This window comes from Gossypium hirsutum, chromosome D01 (assembly GCF_007990345.1).
Source record: "Gossypium hirsutum isolate 1008001.06 chromosome D01, Gossypium_hirsutum_v2.1, whole genome shotgun sequence".
NCBI lineage: Eukaryota > Viridiplantae > Streptophyta > Magnoliopsida > Malvales > Malvaceae > Gossypium > Gossypium hirsutum.
Window position 1 is genome coordinate 9,496,843 of NC_053437.1, and position 7,023 is coordinate 9,503,865.

Below are 7,023 nucleotides of genomic sequence, written 5' to 3' on the forward strand. Positions count from 1 at the left end.
CTTAATAATCTAAATCTAATAACACCAACATTTATCTAGTTATAATGTTTATAAACATAGAATAATTACACTATGTAAAATATGATACAAACATATACATATTTCAATATGTAACATGAAAAAAATTTACATAAATATTTAGATAGAGAATAATTTTCTATTGCTATTTCGGTAAAAAAAAAAAAAGATGTTGAATGGTTGGGACAGCTTGGAAAACTTTATCAAGAAAGAAAATGTTGCAAAGAGGGAACTCTAATTCTTGTTTGTATCCATGATACATGATTTTATAGACCGAGTAAAAATAATAATTGTTGTTAACTAATTGCCAATAACAATTGTAAACTAATTGTACTCAATTCATAAATTAATTGTCAACAAACCTTTAATAGCTATTAAGTTAGCATAGCTAACTCTATTATTTCCTTTTGCACTGGCCGAGTGTAGTAGAGACCCAAGGGGGTCATGCCTCCTCCTACTATGGTAAATTTTTAAATTAGGCCTTTTATAATTTATAAAATGTTAAATTAGTAATAGTAAAATTACACTTTAACCCCCCAAATGATAAAAATTTGAATTAACCCTTTAAAATTTATAAAAATATATGCTATTAAAATGATGAAATTGTATTTTTACTATCTTAAAAATATGCAATTTAATTCCCGCCCCTCCAAAAAAAATCTCTGGCTCCACTACTATCCTTTTGGTCCTTAAGATACTACTCATTTTCCTTCAGCTAAATCACTGACAGAATACACCCCAAGCTTCTTCCTAAAATAAGTAAATAATCCAACTGTTAAAGGTTTTGTTAAGATGCCTACTACTTGCTCAATTGTAGGATTATGATTGACTTCCAGTTTATTATCAGCAACATGTTCTCTAACAAAGTGCATTTGGAGCTCTACATATTTTCATTTGGTCTGCAACATAGGATTACCAGACATAGCAATGACACTTTTATTATCACGCCATATTATTGGTATACATGACAATTCAACAAGTTCATCAAATAAGGACTTAAGCCATATCAATTTTGAAACTATGCTAGCAACACTATTGTATTATGCTTTGGATAAGGCAACTCCAAGTTGCATCTTGGAGCTCAAGGAGGATTACCTCCTAAGAAAACAACATACCTTGATGTTGGTTGCTTGTCCTCTTAGCTACTTCCCTAGATAGCATTTATAACACCTTAAAATCTGGCCCAGAAGTTTCGACCGGATTTCGGAGGTCACATTGGCCACCAAAATGGCCCAAAGCAGAACGACGGTCAACTTATGAAAAAAAATTTCAAAGATATTTTTCCTTGGCAATTTACAAACATTAAATTTTTTTTATCAAACATTAAACATTTTTATCACTTCAAACAAGTTTAAAATCAAGTTACTAATTATATATTAATTTTTTAATCAAATCAGAGTTGTAATTCGAGAAAAACTGAAACCCCAAAATAAAATTACAGCGAAAATTTTGGTGTCTTCTTTTAATCGAAAAACCCCATAGATTATTACCTTAAAAATTGTATGCTTACAAAAAGAACAATAAGGATTTGGTGAAATTAAACCCACGCATGGCATCCAAAATTGTTAAACCAAGACCAAATAACCATAACCCATACCATAGTTTATATAATCACCTTACAAATTGATTAAAATCACCATACTAAACTTATGAACAACTTATTTATACCAAACCAACACAAAACATTCTGAGACCTTCAATGTGTCGTGTCCGAGATCAAGCTACACTGTAACAGCCCGATTCTGGGCCTAGTCGGAACAGTGGTTTCGGGACCACAAATCCGACAAGGGAAAATATGATTATTATTATATTTTTATGATCTAAAATTTCACAGAAAAATTTCGTAAAAATTTCGTTCGAAAATTTCGACGTTTGGGCACTCAATTTAGTCAAAAGGACTAAATTGTAAAAAGTACAAAAGTTGAGTTCTACATGTTAGAAGTGTCTAATTGTTATGAAATTATAAATTGGGGGTCCTTATATGGTAATTAAACCATTAGTTAATTGATGGACAAAAATAGACATAAGAAATGGGTGAAATAGATTTTTTATGGGGCATTTTAGTCATTTGGTAATAAAAAGAATAAAATGGGAAAAAGATGACAAAAATCATCATCTTCTCCATAAGTTGCTGTCAAATTTGAAGAGTCACCATAGCTAGGGTTTCTTCACTTTCTCAAGCTCATAGTAAGTGCATCCTAGCCCCGTTTTTAATGTTCTTCGCATTTTTGGAATCCTCGTAGCTCGATTTAGCTTATTCTATCAATAATTCATGTTAGGGTTCATATTTGGAAAAATACCCATAGGTGAAATGTGTTTATTTTTCTGTTTTATGGTGGAATATGAAGCTAGAAATTATGTTAAACAACTTTTGCTAAGTGATTTTAAGCAAAAACGAGTAAATCGACATAATCGGTAAAAATATTTATTGTTCATAAGTGTATGTTAGAGTGAGAATTTGATGTTTCCATAGAAGGGAAAAGTGTTCCGCATGTTGTAAAACATAAGAATAAAGTGTGAAATTTAATTTTCGAGCTTCGGACAAAAAATGTAATTATGTAAAAGTTTAGGGGCAAAATCGTAATTTTATAAAAGTTGAGACGAAGCTTGGTTTAATAAATTTGAATATTAAATAACCTCAATTTACTGTTATAGATCAAGAAAGACGAGAAATCAACCTTAATCGGGGAAAAAAGAAGATTGAGGATTAAATTGCAAAATCTTTACATTTTGCATCGAGGTAAGTTGTATGTAATTAATATATTATTATAATTATTTTCGTTATACTTTGTGACAATATACGTAAAAAGGTTGATATTATAATGTGTTTTGAACGAATTGCAAATATATTTGGAAAATAAGAATCTTTGTGAAAATGTTGTAATGCTAAAGATTTGAGTAAGTATCGATGAACACGTGTGTAGTACTGTGTGAAGGCTACTACGTGTATCAATAAGTAATGGTCACATGTGTGGCACTAAGTGAAGGCTACTATGTACACCAAGAAGCTTTGAGCACGTGTGTAGTACTGTGTGAATGCTACCACGTGTCTCGGTAAACTACGGTTATATGTGTAGTACTAAGTGAAGGCTACTATGTGAACTAAGAAGCTTGAGCACGTGTGTAGTACTGAGTGAAGGCTACTACGTGAGTCGTAAAACTTGTTCACGTGTGTAGTACTATGTGAAGGCTACTACGTGAATTGTAAAACTGATCACGTGTGTAGTACTATGTGAAGGCTACTACGTGTATCGAATGATAAAAAAATAATATGAGTAGTACTATGTAAAAAGCTCCGAATATTATTTTATATATACCGTCATGATGATGAAATACGAGGAAGTGATCGGAATGTAATAAGTTGTGAAAAGTGATTGAAGTGATGAAATTTGTGTTGTGTTATAAAATAAATGGTTATAGTGCTATGTGAACAAGAGATGTTGGAATAGAATGGATTTGGATAATAACGGTGACGTTAGTTTGAAAAATCACAAAAAATTGTAGAAATTGAGTTAGTGGTTGAATGAGATATGAAATTAAAGATTATTGAGTCTAATTTCATATAAAAGAAACAGAGCAAGCAAAAGAGTTGTATATTTTGAGATATTTGAACTTTAGTGAGACAAGGTCGGAATGATTTTGGAATCCCTTGTTCTGACTTTGGAAAATCACTAAAAATTGTAAAAGAATAATTATGAGTTATAATTTATATTATTAGAATCCTTGATGAGTCTATTTTCAAATGAAATAAACTAAATTATCATCCAAATTCTGTACAGTGAGATAATTCATTTTTAGTGAAGAGAGGTCAGAAATGTCAAGCAGTGAAACAGGGGAACCTTTAGAGAATAAACTGTACTAATTGGCTGAACCAAAAAATTATGAAACTTTTATGGTAAGAAGATATATGAGTCTAGTTTCAGGAAAAATTTACGGATCTTAATTTGGAGTTCTGTATCTCCAGATAAAAATAATTTACCGACTGTGACGCAGAAAAACAGTTTGCTGGAAGTTGACTAGATGATAGATTTATGTGTGATAGAGATTATATAATATACGATATTACCTTAGAAATTTATTTATTGATTACATACATACTTACTAAGCTGTAAGCTTACTCCTCTTTGTTTTTCCTTTGTTTTATAGTGATATTAATCAACTAGGGAAGTGGACGGAGTCAGAACATCATCCTCACTATCATCATCATCTTTTGGGTATTTTGCAACCAATACTTTGAAAAAAATGGCATGTATAGATAACTTTATGTAATGTAGTATAAATATATATAGTATTGTTCGGTTAAATATGTTGGAGTTTATTAATGGATAAATTATGTCTGAATATATATAACTGTTATTGGTTGGAAATATTGAAGTTGGTTGAAATTATTTTTTTAAAATCTGCAGGAGGTCTTATGTAAAAATAAGCAGAAATGCTGCCGAAATTTTTATAAAAAAATTAAGCATTTGAATTCTAGTAATACCTCATACTCTGTTTCGGTAAGGAACACGGGTAAGGGGTGTTACATACACGAATTACCTAAAAAGGCAAACTAAAGGGGTAAGCTACATGAGCTCAGTCCAGAACAAAAGCAAATGGTAAATGACGAAGAACTAAACAAAAGAAAATACAAAAGCGTATTTACAGACAACACACAAGAATCTCGAACTGACAGTCGGATATATGAATAATTTGCATTAACATACAAAACACAAACACAATAAACCAAACACACATGTTACTTAACACATCATATTATTCAAATTATTTCACATACATTCCAACGTTCGCACAAACAAATATATACTCAGATGCGAAATGAATGAAATAAGTAAAAGTATTCCTACCCAACCAACCAAAACACCACTCCAACCACCCTGCACACCACAATTGGGATATGGTAAGCCCATCCACTCTACATACCACAAAGGTTATGGTAGGCTCATCCACTCTACACACCACGATAGTGGATTTAAGCCACCCAAATAATAGGAATATGTATCTGAGCTGACATATATAAATATATTGTGATAATACCGCTATAATAAAATATTACAGTTAAATTACCGAATTAGACTTCCTTCTCTTCAAACATATCCTAAACCCAAATGCAGACGTAAATAATTTACAGAAACGTATAAACTTAATTTCTAATTTCCTTAACCATCATCCTTAATAAAAAACAGCTCAGACTAACCGAATCAAATCAAACATGTTCGTGAACAGTTACAACATCATGAACCACATTCTACATACCCAATTAACAAACACCACATTTAAGCATTTATGTAACTAACATAACTAAATCGAACGGACTCACATACAAAACTAAAATCATACAGTAATACTCTCTTACTAGACCTCTCTCAAAAAGTAACGGTGTCCCAAACACATTTACAAAAGCTTAAATGAGCGTTGGATTTCACAGAAACCAAAACGAGTCAATTACGAACAAAGAATAAAAATTGAAAAAACAGGGCCACACAACTGTGTGAAAGGATCCAGACCATGTGACAGGGATACATGGCCGTGTGGCTGTAACACACACCTATGTGACTGAGTTACATTGCCGTGTGGCTAGACGTGTAACTCGCTATACCGTGTGGCTAGACCGTGTAACTCACTGTGGCGTGTGACAAAATTAACATATTTAGGAAGTAAGGAACACACGATCGTGTGACTAAAACACACACCCGTGTGGCTGAGATATACGGTCATGTGGCTGAAACACATGTCCATGCGCGATTGACAAAATCCCCAAACAAAGGTCACACGACAGTATTGTCAGCCCGTGTGGCTCACCCTAGACCGCGTGACTCGAAAATAAACTTATTTCTACAATGGCACATGACTGTGTGGACCACTTATGTGGCCCCAAAAACACACCAAAATCAACTGAAATTCGTAAAATTCATCAACGATTTGATCCCTAACTATATTAGTTTTAGAAACACACTTGATTACGCGATTCCAAGCACCCAAAAATGATCAATACCCATCGTTACGTTGATCTGAATCTCAGTTACACAAAAACACCAAAAACTAAGAAAGTTTTCGATCACAATAGCATGGAAATCTTCGAAATCAAATGATCAAAACTCAAACAACCAAACTTACTCAATTCAACACTTAATTGAACGAAAAACGAAAGGCAACCGAACCTCCTAACAGATAGCAATCAACCAAAATATAAAAGTCTCAAGAAAAGAACTTGACGATCCAAATGAGAACGAAGAAAGAATGAAAACCACTTAAAAAAATCAAAATGAAAAATTTGAAGAAGAGGATAGACGTCAGAGAGATAGAAACATGAAAGAAAGAAAGTGAGTAGGGGAAAATGTGAAAACAATTTTGGGATTATTTTCCCTTTTTGTTTTTTTTCAAAATTCAACATTAAAGCAAATAAAATCTAATTAAAATAAAATTAACAACTTTGACTCATTCAGATTTTTTTAAAAAAATGGATCTAAAAATTAAAACAAAAATTCTCATTTTACACACATGAGGGTTCAAACACAAGACCCAAAGTAAATTGACTCTTTACCACTAGTCCAACAAACTCATTCTTATCTCTCAAATGCAAAAAAAATAAAAAAATAAAAAAAATAAATGTCTAACGAAATCCACATGACTCACCCTACAAACTTAAAAACTTCTAACCCCAATTTCAGGGTGTTACAACATATGAGTAAGCAACTAGGCTCATACTCTTTACTAGTCGAAATAAGATGCCATAGTTACAAGTACCCTTCAAATACCTATATGTTCTCTTTAATGCACCCACCTCCAAGTAGGTTGATTCATATACTAACTAGCTATGCTTACACCTAATATTCATAATCTTCGTGGTTTTTTTGTGCAAATAATCTTAGTGGTTGATTTGTAAGAATAGAGATTATGAATTGCATCCCAAATTGCTCAGGCAATATCACATATCACCAAATTAGGTAATATGTCTGAACTAACAACAAATAACAACTAGGATGTCGATGAATTATCTTCATT